Source organism: Lepisma saccharinum, unplaced genomic scaffold (assembly GCF_977018435.1).
Source record: "Lepisma saccharinum unplaced genomic scaffold, izLepSacc3.1 HAP1_SCAFFOLD_375, whole genome shotgun sequence".
Classification (NCBI taxonomy): Eukaryota; Metazoa; Arthropoda; class Insecta; order Zygentoma; family Lepismatidae; genus Lepisma; species Lepisma saccharinum.
Window position 1 is genome coordinate 147811 of NW_028143085.1, and position 19090 is coordinate 166900.

Sequence of the window (19090 nt, forward strand, 5' to 3'; positions counted from 1 at the left end):
AGATATACCTATCTTTATAAATTTCATGTACGAATATACATATCAGAGTTCATTTTTTGTTAATTATTTTAATTTGATTTCTAATAACAGTAGTAGCTATTCTCCTACAACGTTCTTCAAATAGCTCGTCAATCGTTATAGCTTGCCTGCTCTGCGCAAAGCCTTATGGGAACAAAGCACAAGTATAGTAACAAGTATCGTATGAGGCAAAAACTAGCAGATGAGCCAGTACCACACAACTAGTTCAAGTCCAAGTGGAATTCCTACTGGAATCACAGTCTTGTGATTCGGGCTTTAACGACAATATTCTTGATTGCGAAACACCATTTTAAAAACAATGCACATCTACAGGAAGGACAGGGAGTGATATTTTTCGTCAATAATGAAATGCAAAAGTTTGGATCGAAACAGTGGCGGCGAATGGGTTCCAAAACTGGGGCGGCAAGGTGCCAAACTAGGGGGTGGGCAAGGACAGTTTACTTTCCCTTTGTATATAAGGTTTAACATAGTGGGGAACACATGTAGCAAAACGTGCGGCCAAGTGATCCCTCCCATAATCACCGCCACTGGCTGGAAATGATTTGGATCGTGATTGTGAAATTCCTTGGGTAGGTGTGCTTTTCGGAATGATATGGTGGGCTGATTGAACTTAGTGATATGGGGAAAAATCCTAACGTAGGTAAAAATCCTGACGTGATCAACATTCAAAATACTTCCAGAATCGCCTATTAGTTGACAATCAACCGACATTTCCCTTGTATAAATTTTGATTTTTGCTTCCTTTAAGAGGGGTAATAAAATGGCGAATATGAGAATTTTGATTGTTGCTTCCTGTAAGAGAGGGTAATGCATTGGCGAATATGAGAATTTTGATTGTGAATTTATGAAAAATCCTGACGTGATTGGGGGGGATTCATGACATGTGCGTGATCAGAATTCAAAATACTTCCAGAATCACCTATTGCTTTGTAAACAACTGACATTTCACTTGTATAAATTTATTTTGTTGCGTTCTGTAATAGGCGTAATGGAATGATGATATGAGAATTTTGATTGTGAAAAATCCTGACGTGATAGGGGGGGGGGATGGATGGGATGTGCGTGGTCAGCATCCAAAATACTCCCAGAATCAGATATTGGTTTGTAAACAACAGACATTTCAGTTCTTTAAATTATTTCGTTGCTTTCTGTAATAGGCGTAATGGAATGGCAAATATGAGAATTTTGATTGTGAAATTGTAAAAAATCCTGACATGATGGCAAAATATGGATTTCATTTACGCGATCAGGATTCAGAACACTTACAGAATCACCTACTGATTTGAAAATATCCGATTTTTTAAAAAAGAAGTACACGGCCGCCCTATAATTCATTCCCAATCCTTCGTCATTATTTCCATTATCATTGTCTCGATATACCTAACAGTATGGATATGCGCTGTGCAAACGAATCGACGTATGCTTATTTCCGATTAAGAGAGAATATAAGTTACTGTTAGTTCTATTGCACAAAGTATAACTTACAGCACATTTTATATTTACAAACTGATAAGGAACTTACAAATTGTGCTTAAAATAGAATCAAGCATCCAAAGACATAGAAGCATATTTTTAACAAGGAAACTGTAAAATGTTTTCTGAAATTAAATGATGTAATATGTAAGAGTCATGTATTTGGAAAATAATGTTTTAGTGATTAACTTAAGCTGTAGTATTGCTTTGTCAAAACAAAAACACTATATTTTTGGGCGGGTGTGTTTGTTCTCATATGTTTTGTTTTAATCTCACACTGTAGGTTTCGAGTTTGAATCCAAGCCTTGGCACGGTCTTCACTTCTGAGTATCTGAGTATCACATTATCAATTTCATCCTTATCACTTATCCTCATTGTCACGATTAGCCAAAAATTGAGAAAATGCAACGGAATCTACAATAAGAAGATACTATATCCTCTGATTTATTGCGTTGCACAAAGGACAAAGAATGTGCTCGATCACCGCATGTACGAATTGTCAAGTTGAAACACTAACCACACATATACAACATCTACTTTCGCGATCAGCCAAAATCTGCAAAAAGCGAAGTAAAATTAAACACATAGATTAACAACATCTATTAACCAGCACTGCTTGCTTGCTTGTTTGATTGATTTACTTAGTTTATTTTACTTTGCTTTTCTCCCACTCCCGGTCGAGAAGACCTACAACGGCTGGGGGTTCGTCGGGCTGACCACCCGTCACCCCAATACTGGTCTAAGATCTCCACGCTATAACAGGTGACGGAGGAACAGTGTGGGAGGGAGACCAGCAGTCGGTAGGTAAGCCAAGGCTCTCAAGGGCTGTCGCGCTCTGGGTTATTTTCTCCCACTTTTGGCTAATTGAGAAGATGGAGATAAGTTATGACATGATGAAATTGATTAAGGGACACTCATAAAGCACACCCATGCCCTGTCCGGTATTTGAATCCAGACTCCCGACGTCGTAGCGCGCTGTGTTAACCACTCCGCCACGGAGGTCGGCTCCAGTTGTGTTTGCTTAACAAATGTTACTGCCTGAATATTTAATTATCGGCGATTTTCTTGCTCCTTCTCCTGCAGAAGTGCTTGGTGGCTGCTATAACTTCTAACCTTCTGCATCCCGTGAAAGCCCTTTAATTTTCACAGGAACGTTACAGAAAAGCAAGGGATCACTCGAAGAACGTCAAGTGGGATATACATTAACATTTTAGATACGTGTGTGTGTGTTTCTGCTCTTAACCTACAGATAACTAAGCATTAACCTTGGGACATATGGTGCAAAAGAATCAAATTGCTCAGATTTATCAGACAAACAGATGATGTACTTACTTCAGCCTCAACCGTTCCTCTGCCTGTCAGGCTGTAAAAGGATGTCACGAATAGAAGAGAGAAAGCAACTTGCAGCAGCATCTTGGTTCCTGCAGAATGTCTGATGCCTTCCAAACTAACTCGCTGGTGTATATATACTTATCACTTGACAGGAAATCATAATGGTTAACACACAAGCGGCCTACACTGTGATCGAAGGTAAGTCTTTAAAGGAAACCATAATGATTTTCATCATGATATAACACCGGTGGCTAGAACTGCGTTCGAAGACAAGTCCTTGAAACTATTCCAAAAGGAAATTATAATGGTTTACATCCACAAGCAACCACGATGTCAGAAATTACGATCCATCATATGTGTTAAAAATAGCATAGAAGGAAATCATGATGGTTTACATCCTGAAACAATCATAATGGCTGAATCTGCGATCGACGATAAGCCACAAAACGATTGCCGGCACACATGAGTGCCGTAAGCGAGAACAGAGGAAATACGTGTCTATCACCATTTATGCTAAACGGACACGAAATGTTATTACATCAAATCACCTCTACTTTTTGAGTAAGGACACGAAGATGATTAAGGTGATCTGTTTATCAGTGATGAATATCGGAATTATTCAATTATTACGTGGTGGAATGACGCAAAGCTTCAATAACAAAACTATTGCACAACATGAATTAATATTACACTCAAGTTGTAAATTTTATATTAATGTCCCTCTATACGAGGTTCTGAAACTCTCCAGTCTCCAATTTTTCGGTACCTGGAAACAAACGTGGGAAGTACATGTGGTACAAAATTCCCATGATCACACAACTTGAACAGTGTCATGTTCGAGATACGAGAATACATATGTGGAATCTGACCACCAAATACCGACGTGTGTCTCCACAGCGCGGTGCCATGTTCGGAAAAAAAGAAACAAACAAATCAATGAGACCAGGAGTCAGTCCTGGGTTACACGCATGGCTTTCATGCATCATACCGAACAACAACAACTCCGACACGATTAGCAGTACATTTCTACTATAAAAACTAATTTCTGGTGGGTCTCCTACAATACCAAACCCAGCGGAGTAATTTGCCATATTTCAAGTATGTCCCACAATGCTTAGCTGCCTGCCAACCTCCCTCGATAAGCGATAGACCTAGAAATCTTCGTAGTCAGTTCAGTTGCTACATGTTACAGTCCTTTGCAAATGTTAGACTCACCCATTTGAGTCATTATTGTGAAAGACGAAAGCACTTTTGATTCTTTTTAATTGAACTAAAGTAAGAATCACGAACCTTCCGACCTTCTGTAAACAACCGTCTCACTTCGAGTAACGTATCACTCCGCGCCAGCAGGGGATGCTCGTTCGGCGGCGCAGATCGTATGCGCAGTTGTCCGTGGATACATGACGTCATCATCGAGAAGCTCGGCGCGGAAAAGGCTGGTTTCTTATGCAAATATTGAGATATTTGACAACGAATATCTTCTAAAATATAGTAACAGGGGAAAAGTTACAACTTTTACTGTTAAAATTCATCCTTTCTAATCAATTTATCACAAAGTTGATTCAAATGTGTAAAATGGTTTTCAAGAAATCGTGTTACGAAGGAACACCTGTTTTGTTCTCTCCAGGCTTCCAATATAAGGGAGTTTTAACTTAAGCGCGTTGGATTTCTTTTTGCTCTATGTTTTAAAATAAGATTATTTTGTTCTTGTCAACTGAATTCATGCCTAAATGCTATGGAAAGTTGTGAAAACTATTATCAGAAAACTAACGGAAGAAATCTAAAATATCACAGCCTTTCCAGTCGGTAATTGCGTAAGTAAACGAAAAGACAAGATTGTTATAAAAAATGCGGGATTGCCCATTTTTGTGAAAAAGGCATTGTGCGAGATCTAAAAGCAGAACATTTTAATATTGTATGTAAATGTAAGGGTGTAATAAACGTGACTACTTCCCGCAGTAGCGTACGCAGGATTTCATCAAGGGGGGTGTTATCTCGAAAACTTTCTACAAATTCACATTACCATTGTTTTATTATACTTTAATTAATAATAGTAATAATAATAAATTAATTAATAATTCTTATAATTAATTAATTAGTTTAATTACTACTAATGCAGCTGCTATTTATGAAAGAAATAGAACAAAATTACAATTCTTTTGTTTCAAAATAATTGTCTAGTCAACGGTTATTTGTATATGATAAGTGAGACATTTTAAGTGTGAAGAAAATCCATAAAAACAAGCAAATATATTAAATTTATTGAAATAATCGAAATATGAAACTCATTCAAGGAGCCGCGCTGGTCTAGTCTGACAACTTCGTGGGATATCCGGGTTCGATTCCCAGAATTGGTTGGAATTTATCCAGCCTTGTCTCCGCACCCAGCCTATGGGTATCTGAGAGCAACCTTGGGGGATGAAGGCTGCCGGAGCATGGTGCTGATCACATCACCTGCAAAATAGTTCGAGATCAAGAATCTTTGGGGCCCACCACACCACTATGTGTGACTTCATGGCACGGTGCTATATACACGGGGGAATTTACATTACCTTTACCTATGGAACTCACCCAGGGTGATGATGAAGCGCGAGAATACATGTTGCTAAATTCCACTGAGTCTATGTTTTCGTTGTAAATTAAGTTTATAGACATTCCAACACATTTATCCCTTCTAGGTGATTAACAAAAGACTTCTTCGACATTATTTAATGATGTGGATGTAGACTCAGCATCACTTGAGAGTTCACATGGGGATGTGAAATCAGTACCGGGAAGAACGTTTGCAATAAGAACGAAGCAAGGAATTTTCACAATTCTCGCAAGAGTCACTGCGCGACTTTTTGCAAAAGAAAATTGCAAAATTGAACTTTGCGGCCGCTTAGATTGTGTTTGGAATGTTGTGTTTTTCTTCATGCTGCATGGGAATAATAATCCAAATTATTATTATTATTATTATTATTATTATTATTATTATTATTATTATTATTATTATTATTATTACTGTCGCAGATCTTTGACTGTGATAAATTAGCCATTTTTAATTTTTTCTACAGCATTTTCCATAATATTTCAAGAGCTCAAGGGGGGGGTTTAAACCCGGTAACCCCCCCCCCTTGCGTACGCCACTGACTTCCCGTAAAATATCACTGCACTCTCCACGTTTCTCTTCTGTCTTTTCTTTGGCGCCGTCAATAGCTTCAACACGTTGTTTTTTTATATATATTTGTCACATATTTGTTTTAATTAGTATTCTGCTCGTTCCGCCACCTGAACGCAGCAGCTAGGGCTCAAAGGGCAGTGCAGTTACACCGGAAGAAGGCTCAGAAATGGCAGGCTTCAGAAGTTAACTCATCCAAATTAAATTAAATAGGTATGTGCTCTCTCTAAATTTAAACATAGTTCACAAATAATTTGATTAAAAGTTTTAAAAGTATCTGTTTTATTTAATAAGGTATTAATTGGTGCAATCTTCTCCAGCATAGCTATAGACAGTGACCACACTACAAAGGGGGGGGGGGGCAGGAGAATTTCTCTCTCTCTCTCTCTCTCTCTTATCTACCCCCAGTATAACGACAAAAATAAATAAATGAATGAATGCTCTTTTAGCCAAAATATGCATTTTTGTGTCGTATGTAACGGAATAATAAACATGATTGCCCCGGGAAAATATGATTTACCCCTCCATCTTTTCTATTGTGCAGTCACTAGCTACAACATATTTTGATTTCTCTTGTTCCCACATATTTATTTTAATTTTAGTATTGTGAATCATATTCCACTGTGTTACCTCACGTAGCCACCCCCCCCCCCCACACACACACACGCGCGTATGTACGATTTCAGTTCTAAGTTTTAGACTAAGCTTGTCAAATGTCCACTTATATCTTTGTATTCTTGAGCCATTTAAAAAGAATCATTTCGCCCCTTCTTCTGGACGATGTTTTCCCACTGGAAGCCCCTTTGCAGTTCGAGATCCGGGGCTATAGCCTTCCCAAGCCACAGTCTCCTCCAAATACTGTCCTGGCCTCATGAAAGAAAAATATATGTATTGATACGAAATATTAATTTGACTTGGCAGTTTCTTTTTTCGAACAGGAATAAGTTTTAAATTTTAATAGCTTATAAATTTACACTAGCAATTTTGAGTAAAGGTTTTACGTAACCCTAAAAGTACATTTAGAGACTGCAAGGTCAACTCTCGATATTTCAGATATATTAATAGTTTTCATCACAACGTCTAGTAATAATTATTTGTTACTTCAATAACCTCCTCGCAAATGTTTCTCGCATATTAAAACGTAGATGCCATATGATTGTCATTTTCTGTTTATTTCCTTGTAATGCTGACCTCCGTGGCGAAGTGGTTAGCACAACACTTTACGATGCCAAGGGCCCCCAGGTTCGAATCCCCGCCCGGGCATGGGTCTACTTTCCTTTCTTCAATTTCATCATATCATCACGCATCCTCATCTTTGCGATTAGCCATATGTGACAGATAAGCGAAGTAAAATAAACTAAGTCAATTAATCAATTATTTTTTAAAACTCTTTCATTCTTCTTTAGCATGTCACGTTTTTGTTAAAATTATATTACGATTTGTAAAATGAAAATTCTAAAGGAGAACACGCAACTTTCTTTGTAGCGCATCGGTCAGAAAGTTTCAGGAATATGGATTTTCAAAATACATTTTTTCACATGTAATTTGTCCCCTTTTCGAAGTAGCGCGTTTTCAATTATGTTACTAATCATTAAAAGGATGCCTCAATACCATCTTGGAGGATGACAATTAATAATTTTCCCCTCCTAAAAGTAATAATATACTTTCGCTCTCTGAATCTCCCATATAAATGCTAGGGGCCGTCTGCTTGAGCCGAGCTCACTCCCTCTCTGGTGACGTCACGCGTTCGTGCAAGATCGGCAATCTTCGGATGGCTTTACCTAGGCCGTGTCCGGATTGGCAAGCGCTCCCTCCCGTTCTCTCCCGTTGCTCTCGCGTGCCGTAGAAGTCACGTCCAAGTCGTCCGAATCTACATGTCCCCTTGTAGTACGGTTGTCACTTTTCCCGCCAGGTGTCAGCCCGAATTTCACCCACCGCACTCTGGGGCGCAGGCGCATCGCACGGAAGCAGAAGGCAGACGCCAAAGAAACATGACAATGATTTCCACCTAGTTACTACTCATATTAAAAATGTAACACGCTATTTCATCATTTACAATTTTTCTACATTCAGTATTATTGATAAAATGTTAAAGTATAACTGAGTTTTACATCGTCTAATCAGTAAATGTCTGTACAAAGTGAAAGTTAGAATATGGCTGCCAAGCGCAGCGTCACAGCGAGTTCAAGCGTGCATCAGTCGCACCTCTCTGCTCTTCCCTCAGACTCCACGTCTGCCGCGAATTCGGACAACGGAGGTTGGCTGAATCCCCGGGTGGAACGGTGCTCTAGGTGACATCTGCTGCCGATTCGGACGCGGCCCTAATCTCTATCTACCTTGCGCGCCAGCTGTTCGTGAATGGTGCGGCCATCATATGCTGCTCACTCCCAACCTTTAATTTTACGTAACATGGAAAAACGTATTCTTATTTTAACTGATAATCTACACATTGAAGTATAATAAATTTTCTACAAGTGATTAAATACGTGTTCTTGTTCAAGAATGAACATATTTTTCTACGCCAAAAGTTCCATTTATCTGACACTGGGTTAACAGATCCCCCTTCCCTCCTCCTCTGTCAGTATGACAGCGCCAAAGTTATACAAGAGAGAGAGAGAGAGAGAGAGAGATTCGTTTCAGTAATTCAAGCCTTTTGTTTTTATTTCCATCAAATTATTGTCCAACATTGTTGACATGTAGAGTATTGTTTTCTCCTTTGTGCAACAAATATACCGCCAGTTTTAGCAGAAGCTAAACAAAGAAAAGCCGGGGAATAAAAAGAGATTGTTTATCTTTCTCTCGGTTTCTCGTGCACTAGAAAACAAGAAGACGATAATAAGCACATTATTTACGCACGTTTCATCCAAGTAATGTATTTTCTTACCTTGATTCAGTACTTCCTTTTTGAACTTGAGGCATTTTCGGCGCTAGACATCATCCTGTCAGAGTACGGTCTGTCAAATTTGCTTGCCAAAAAGGAACTCAACGTGGCACAAGAGGCCATTTAACGTCGACTGCTAAAATTGGGGAGATCGTCATCAATCATCACAATCAACATCTTCTCTACAGTGGACAGGACTGTTCTTTGATTGAAAGAATACGAAAGCACCTCGCATTGTATTGCGCTTATCTCAAAATCGGTGTACTTGTTTATACGAGCAACAACGTGTTTTTTTCGCGGGACTCACAACTTGACCGGTCGTTTTCCTTTGTTTCACCACACCGAAAACACAAAGACGCAGACACACAATTACACTTGGACACCAACTTCACTGCTTGCTCAGGATAGCACCGACACAACGTCGCATAAACATTAAGAACATTGTAATTTATACAATAATCACGTATTATTATTATAAACAGAAACCTTTAATGAAAATATATTTTAAAATGTATAATCCAACGTAATTTACACGTTTTTCTTCCATTAGCGTACTTTCATAGAACGGACTACATGATGCGGAAGAAATCCGTTATTAGGCTGTTGCCAACCACAATACTTCTCACTAAGTCAAGTACAGAAACGGAAGTGGTATGTCGATTCTCGGCATATGATAGTGTGATTTCACATTGTCAGTGACGATCCTCCGAGGATGGGGAAGGGAGTGGGACGCAGGAGTCGATCTATAATACAGAGGTGTTCACCATCCGGATGGTGACATCCTCACACTCCGGAATACTTTTGCGGGTGAAGGAGGACAGGCCGTAGGGTGAGGGAGGTTGATTTAAAATGAACACCTCACAACAAGAGAGAAGAAAAATGTGACAATATTTAAAAATTCACCCCCAAATATGCATTTTATTTTATATGTAGCGTACAATAAAATGTGACTGCCTCAAAATATTTCTGTATTCTACAGTCTTCTTTCCCCACTTTTATGCTTCTCTAAGTTGCCGTTTTAGTTTCCCTTTGTGTCTTTGCTGCATAATTATTAATTTAGTCAATCAAATCATATGTATTAGCTTACTTTCATTATCTATAATAATAAATCATAACACTTTTTATCTCATGTGTCACATTCTTCTAGCAAGGTTTTTTTAGTACAATATGAGAGAAAATTAATCCTTTGGTACGGAACCGTCTTACTTCTGGGGGATAAGATGTACATTTTATATTTGATTTTTTTATTTTAGCGTTGCTTTTCTTCCACTTTTGGCTAATCCCGACGATGAGAATAAGTGATCGTCAGATGAAATTGATGAAGGGACACTCACAAATAACACCCATGCCGGGATTCGAGCCAGGGAACTTCGGTGATGAGTCTGAAAATCGGCCACCAGGCCAGATGTACATTTTTTAAACTTTTTTTTAACATACATTCAATAACTTTCAACAGATCATCACTCAGTGATACACTGCTTATTCCGCATCTGTTGACAAATGGAATGTTTTTACACCTTGTAGGCTATGTGGATTATTTTTTTCCATAAGTTTGCAACACTGTTAGGGTACACGTGCTTTTGTTTACAGAAGGTCTTAAGTTCTATGATTCTCACTTTAGTCCCGACCTTCAACTGGTGTGGGGAATCTAGAGTAAAGTATGCAACATTTTGTACTAAGTGTGATATTATATGGCAATTTATTTAATTTTTACGAACAGTACACTATTGCATTTATTTAATTTTCTTTCTTTCTTTATATACTTTACTTATTTACGTAATATGGGAAGACATAATTATCTGAGCCGGCCACCGTGGTGGAGTGGTTAGCACATCGGCTACGACACCAGGAGTCCCGGTTTCGAATCCCGGCCTGGGCATGGATGTTTGTGAGTGTCAATTCATCAATTTCATCATATCATCACTCATTCCCATCTTCGCATATTAGCCAAAAGTGGCACAAGAAGCAAAGTAAAATAAAGCAAATCAATCATAATTATCCAAATGTAGTAATATTTCAATTCCATTTTTTTTTAGATCTGGATGTTGACGTGCGGAAGGAGAAAAGTTGTTGAGTCGGTCAGTTGACACTCCCCTCAAAATAGTCCGTTTAATTTAGAAAAAGTAAAAACCTTATATTAGTAGATGAAAGATGTAATTCCAGCAGAAAAATGAATTAATAAATTAGCAATTTCACAAACTACAGACCAAAATGCATACACAGGTTGAAAGGTAATGCTTTCAGAGATGCAGGTACAGTGGCAAACAAAAATGGGTTACATGCATAGTGCCTAGAGATATATTTTAAGGTGACGCACCAGCCAGTTCTGATGAAGCACTCGTTGTGAACCTGTACGGCAGAAATGCAGAATTATTGTTTAAAGAATATGCACAGAATCAGAAATACGGATAACTAAACAGAAACCCTTTAGTTAGAGTTACGGAGAAGATTTATATGAAATATACGGAAAACCAGTGAAACGGATGAACGGACACTTCTAATTATTAATTATTATTATTATTATTTATTATTTGAAGTAAGGTTACACTTAAGCTTACAGTATTTTTACAAAGATTATCCTTCTATGACTTACATCACGTAAAAATAGTTATGGAATTTGTAAAACGGATTCGGAGAACGGGATTATCCCTACATCCGAATATCTGATTTATCGGCCGCCGTTGCGGAGCGGTCAATGTAACGCACTACAAAGTCTCAGGTTCTAATGTCGTACCATGGTCAGGCATGAATGTATTATTGTTTATGACCTATCACATTGAATTAATACATTATCAATCTTCTTCGTCGTGATTAGTCCAAGAGGTAGAAATGCGACGTAAAATAACAAAAGCTGAAATAGAAAATAGGTGTTATATTTCGTGTGTAGATAACATAAGACATAAGAGGCGGACCCTGTGACCGAGGGGTGTCGGCATCTGTGGCGGAGTGGTTAGCACAGCGCGCTGCAATGCCAGAGGTCCCGGGTTCGAATCCCGGCTAGGACATGGATGTTTGTGTTTGTATGTAATGAGAAAAACCGAGAAAATAGTAATATTGGTATGAGTGAAAGTAGAGAAAATGCGTGAATGACGGGGAATACTACCGCATAGGGGTATTCCTTTGTTTATATATATAAAAAAAAGTGGTTAGCACATCGCGCTGCGACGCCAAGGGTCCCGGGTTCGAATCCCGCTCGGGCTTGGTTGTTTGTGAATGTTCATTCATCAATTTCATCATTTCATCACTCATCCCCATCTTCGCAAATTAGCCAAGAAGTACAAAACACGAAGTAAAATAAACTAAATCAATCAATTAATCAATCATAAGACATAAGGAACATAATAACAACTTAATTTCTCCTGTATGCTAGTGAAAATGGTGTAATGGTATATGAGTGTAAACATAGTAAAGCATAGGTGTATTATTTTTCATGTTACGTCGCTTATATAGCACTTTTCACTAATTATAATTATGAAGATGAATTAGACAAAATTGATGAAAGGAAGAATTATCAGCCATGCCTCAACCGGGGCTCGAACAGAGAATTTAGTTTGCGAGATCAAATGTCACACGCTCGACAAACTTCGCCACCGAGATGATTATCTAGGTTTTTTGTTTGGCCATATTATATGTTTGGTTCACATTTAGATATCCGCAGCTTATAATGTATCCAACGCTACTGCAAGTTTTTAAATTTACTGTTATGGAAGGCACCTGTAGCCTAAGTGCTCTATTAACTGTTGCGTGTCCATGAAGTTCGTGAGAAGGGAGTTTATCACGTTACCATCCTTTCATGCACTTGAAGTTCTTGCATTGAAGAACAATGAACCAGAAGGCCGTTTTGACCATCCCAATCTTCACCTGCCACTTTACTGTCCATAAAGGACCAATTGAAATGCATTGAATTTATTGCTATGCAAGGTAGCCTACGGTAGTGGAAAAATATTATTCCCCAATAAGGTTTTAACATTAGAAGGGCCGGAGCGGTCATTTTGACCGCAAGCTAAATTTAATATCTAACCATGTCCAGTCTCTTGTCAATTTTGAACTGGCAATTACTGACTTTTCATTGTTATACACAAGAAATTAACTTTTCAAATATTTCATAAAACCGTTATATGGAACACTATACCTAAACGGGCCAACAGCGGTCAAAACAGCGGTCATTCTGACCGCTGTATATTTTGCATAGCAACATTCCACCACTGTTAGTCAGAAAGACTGTTTATGCCACCGCGCCATTGATTTTGAGCACAACAATGAATAGCTCTTTTGTTTGTTTGTTTTTTCTGCTTATGTTTTTCGTTGCGGAAGGAAATAGTTAGCTTTTGTCTCTTGTTAGGTTGAGACGTTCACGTGAATGTCTCATTCGCGTATTTTGTCTGCATCACAAATACTTCATGAACTGCGACAATTACAGGAGGATGAATCTTATATTGGGGATGATTTCTCTGATACAGACATAAACAAAGATGAGTTTACAAATGCAACAGATAAAGAACTATGTGATTCATAAGGCAGTGACCCTGAAAATATCGGAGATTCGGACATTCCTTGCAATGATAGTGAAATTGGGAGCTTAACTGAGACTGGTATGAGAAGAATACGAAGGACTTCATTTGGTTCAGGACATCAGAATGGATTTGACACCATCATAGCTCATGCCGTTCCTTGCTCCAGTAGAGGTCGCGGGGTACTGGACTTCGTGGCACTGGGCGGGGAGTCAGAGAGGATACATTGGCACCCTCTCTTTCTGTGACAGGAACACAGTTTATTGGTAAGGACGGGACTACACTTTGGACAGTAACTTGCAGTAGTGAAAATAATGCTGGAAGGTTGACAGCACAAAACGTACGGAAAGAAACAGCAGGACCAACACCACATTCTAAACGTAATGTGCAAGAAAAAACTGTGTCTAATGCTTGGCGTTTATTCGTTGATGATACTATGTTACGTCATATAAAAATGTGTACTGAAACCGAAGCCCGAAATAAAACTGGAGACAATAGTTGGTCGATTTCACTGGAAGAGTTGGATGCTTTTATAGCTTTATTATATGCTCGAGGAGCATTCAATACTTCACGTCTTGATTTAGATCTTATGTGATCATCAGTATGTGGCCCTCCCGTCTTCAGTCAGACCATGTCAAGAAATAGGTTTGTCCTGGCCCCCCACACTTTACCTCCGCACTCGAGGTCGGTACACTTCGTACTCGGCTCAGATTTGTCTAGGGCTATCTTTCTTTGTACGATAATGCACGTGGGTTGCTACAAGTCAACATAATTATATAATTAACTACAAGAGACAACGGATAACCTTTGCGAAACCTTATTGCTATAGGTGGATAAATTACCTTGTCCAGCATCTGTGAAATTAAAAACGGAAATTTTGGATATTTTCTACGAGTATAGTTTAATTAACGTAAAATTTCAAGTATATACAAGTCGTATCCGAACGTTCATTTCTCTAATTATCGGGCCAAAACTAATTTTGAAGTTGGAAATCTCTATTATTTGTACCTGTATGCTTTACATTTCATGAACTACATCGGGAGTACGCTTGTCACAAGGTAGACTCGCGTTACTCCAAGAAACGTCTTAACAGGCGCGAGGTCGCCCGACGTGTACATTTCTCAACCTCCACGGTGACAAGGCACTAGGCTGCCCGGCGCACCGTAATTACTTCAAAATAACATCCAGTACAACTACCTTTTTACCTGTAAACTGGACACCAAGGCACTAGCTTACCCGGCAATCCAATCTCTTACAACATCTGTTGCGAGAGACCTGTTCTCCGGTCCTAGCTGACCGAAGCAAAAAGAGTCTCTCCCTTCCTCTCCCTTCCAAGTCTCAGTTCCAACAGCCGACCTCCCCCACTCTCATCTGGGAGTTTATATACGTTTTGTTGGCGTCTGTTGCCAACGGCTCTTCTTTCAAAATTTTTAATCTTCAACAGCTAAACTGCCCGCCTTTCTTTTGAACGTTCGAAACACGAAGAAAGAACAGAGAGCTACATAGTATTTATACATGGAATAATATACGAACCTAAAAATTCATAATAAATTGATTTACACTAATCACACATATATATGTTTATACACGTAATTACCTAATTAATTAACATATTAATAAATATTTCAATAAGGAAAAAAAACACTGTTGCCCTGATACGGGGCAGGGTAACAGGTACAAAGAGATAATGAGGTACCTGCGTTTTGATGTACGTGCAAGAAGATCTACACGGCTGCAGACTAACAAATTTGCACTAGCATCTTCAGTGTGGAATCAATTTATTGAGAATTGCCATACGTACTACAAACCTATTCAAAATCTTACTGCTGACGAACAGCTGTTTCCAACTAAAGTTCGGTGCAGCTTCTTGCAGTACATGGCCAGCAAACCGGATAAATTTGGAATATAGTTCTGGCTCTTGGTTGATGTTGACTCTAAGTATACAGGGTGACTGGTAATTAAATTTATTCACTGAAAGCGGTTAAAGTAGAGACAATTTGCAATAAATTTGACCATGTGATACCCTGTCTGAAAATTAGTAGTTTTCGAGATAATCGAATTTCTATTGTTTTTGTAAAAAATGACAATTTTCCACATAAAAAGATGAATTGAGAAAAACCTGGTCATTGTATGGAACTTTTTTCAGCGTTTTCTGATAGCTAATAAATAAGTGGTTCGTTGAAAAAAAAGTTTTTCCCAAATAACAATCACATGTAAGTAACGGGTGGGTCTAAACTTACAAGTGATTATAAAAAAATGCACTCTTAGTTTACTTGGCAAATATTAATAAAAAAATGGTATGACACGAAGCGTACAAATTACTTAAATTACTTCCTCGAGTCATCAGCTATCGAACAAGGTACAAATGTTGCTAACATTCACATTTGTGTACAAGAAATAATACTTCATTCATCTTCATGTGAATGGAATCAATGAACAATACAATTAAAGAACATTACACGTCTTGCTCAAAGTGGGCACCTCCGTTACGAATGCAGGCACGCAGGTTTTTACGGACATTTGGTCTCTTAACTCGTGATGTGATGGTGTCCTTGATGTGTTGACCAGATGTTAGGACCCTCTCCCTGAGCTCTTCTTGCGAGTTTACCGGTGTCTTGTCATGTGGCTTCAAATGTAAAAGTCGCAAGGCGTCAAATTGATCGGGGGATCGAGCTGGGCAGTCATCATGCCGATAAATCATGTCAAGTCTTGTAGCTAGAGGCACATCCTCCAACAACATTGCCATCCCGTTGCTCAAAAAATGTTCATAAGTGTTGCCATTTAAGATTTTGGGCAGGAAAAATGGCTCGATCAAATGATTGTTGTTGACGCCCATCCATACTTCTGCCTTCTGCGACAGTGGTTGGATGAAAATTACCCAAAGAAATGGATTGGCCGAGGCGGCCCGATTCCCTGGCCGGCTCGATCCCCCGATTTGAAGCCTTGCGACTTTTACATTTGGAGCCAAATGACAAGACACCGGTAAAAAATTAATAGAAATTCGATTATCTCGAAAACTACTAATTTTCGGACGGGGTATCATATGGTCAAATTTATTGCAAATTGTCTTTAACCCATTTCAGGGAATACATCTAATTACCAGTCACCCTGTATATGCAACGAATTCCCTTACCTTGGCAAAGATGGTTCACGTCCTTCCGATGAAAATGTTATCATGCAACTTATGGGTCCTTACCTGAAGAAAGGACGCAACGTCAAAACTGACAATTTCTTCACTTCTTTGAAACTGGAGGAGAGGCTCAAAGGGCAACAAACAGGCCTGGTCGGTACAGTGAACAGAGAAAGGAGAGAATTCCAGATGCAGTGAAAACTTCTAAGGCAGCTCTCTTTAAAACCACTGTATTGAAGACCGTGGGGGATACCACGCTGACAGTGTACCAAGGGAAAAATAACAAAAATGTCTTGCTCCTAAATACTCTACACCCAAGAGTTGAAATATCAAAAGAACATAAGAATCTCCCAGAAACTGTAGAATTCTACAATTCTACTAAATTTGGTGTAGACGTAGTGGATCAAATGGCACGGAAATATTCTGTTAGAACTGCATCCCGAAGATGGCCAGTGCATGTATTTCATAATGTTGTGATTTGATTTGATTTGATTTATTTTACTTCGCTTCTTGTGCCACTTTTGGCTAATTTGCGAAGCTGGGGATGAGTGGTGATATGATGAAATTGATGAATAGACATCACAAACGTCCATGCCCAAGCCAGGATTAGAAGACGGGACCCCTGTATTTCATAATGTGTTCGATCTTGCAGGAATAAATGCCTGGATCATTTATAAGGAAGTGACCGGGAAGAACATTCAGTGGCACAGGTTTCTATTGCAACTCGTAGAGGAACTCCGAAAAGCGCACCTTCAACAAAAGAACGCAGAACAGTGTCTGCCAAACAAACAAATAGAAAGAAGACTTCAGGAAATCGGAAACGTCGCCAGTGTCAAGTACTCTACAAGTGTAAGAGAAGCAAGACATACGACACATGTTGCGTTTGCGAGAATGCAGTTTGTGGTCAGTGTTCGACCAAGAGTTTGAAGTGTAGGATTTGCTCGGCACACGAGTAAAAATGAAAACCTTATATTCTGTTTCAAATATATTTTGCTTTGAATAAACATAGTTCTTCACATGTACGACTATTACACGTGTGTTAGTCATTTTCTAAAAGGTATTTGTAATAAAAATAAAATTGTAAACTAAACTGTAAATAATATGTTTGCAAAATAAGTAATTGTTACTACCATTGTCAAATGCATAACATTGCAATTTATTTCATATCAGTATTGAAGATTCAATAAGGGAAAATATTAATATTGAAATTAAAATTTCTACCGTAATCAATATCCTATAATTATAAGCACTTATTCTGTGCATAAAACATTAGCGGTCTTGGTATACATATAGCTCCGGCCCTTCTAGTGTTAATAGCTGCAAATAATGAAAGTAAATAGCCAACACACATTACACTCTTTGATGATAGGGTGATATTATCTGTCTTAACACCTCAACTCGCCCTCAATCCGAAGGTCAATGAGACAGGAAGATAAAGAGCGTCACGTGACTGTTGGTCAGGTGGATTGCTGTGCTTTACCATATCATCCATTCTCGATTCAGATTGCAGAATTAGACATGGATGAAACACATTCAAAAATAGTTTGCTTAGTACCGATGGCTCCGTCGTAACGTCATAGCTTTGTAATGAAGAAATCCCATGTTCGATATTCTGTGGATGCACATAATGGTTGGAATCCAGGGTTGTTTAACAACCAGCAACCCAAAGATTCCAATGGGTTCTATTGGGTTCCGCTGCATGACCGGAACCTCTTTTCTCGCAAAATTTAAATTCGGTCCAAGTTGCGTATTGCTTCCTTGAAAAAAGGTTTCTGGACCGTATTTAAATTGATCCGGGAATAAGTTTCCTGGACTGCATTTAAATTGATCCGTAAAAAAGGCTCCTGGACCGTATTTAAATTGATAGAGAAAAAGTTTCCTGTACCGTAGTTAAATTAATATAGGATAAGATTCCTGGATCAAATTTAAATTCAGCCGAAAAAAGTTCCTGGACCGTATTTAGCCAATAATGATCCGGAAAAAAGGCTCCTAAACCGAATTGAAATACTTTCAATATAAAAAGGTTCTTTACGGTCTACAACCCATTTTCGCTTACTGAATTTCTTTTCTGGACCGGAATGGAATTAAATTAGAATTCCTGGACCATTAGCAACCATGTTGGAATCCCACTTCAAACTGCAGGTCCAGTCTCGGTTAGTCTATCTGTGCTCAAAGTAGACTTAAAACAAAATTGAACAAAGGAAACTCAAAAACTCAACTCTATAGTTGTTTTGAACTTAACGCAAAATTATAATTACCCCAAGAGTAAGATTGATTGATTGATTGATTTAGTTTATTTTACTTCGCGTTTTGTGCCTCTTGGCTAATTTGCGAAGATGGGGATGAGTGATGAAATGATGAAAGTGATGAATGGACATTCACAAACAACCAAGCCCGACCGGGATTCGAACCCGGGACCCTTGGCGTCGCAGCGCGATCCCAAGAGTAAGAGTACCAGACGGCGCGATTTAGTCGGTGTAATCATTTATTTATATTTCCTGTACCGACTTCTTGTTAGTAACATTTTAATTAGATAGTTCGAAAATGTGCAGTAAAAATTCTGA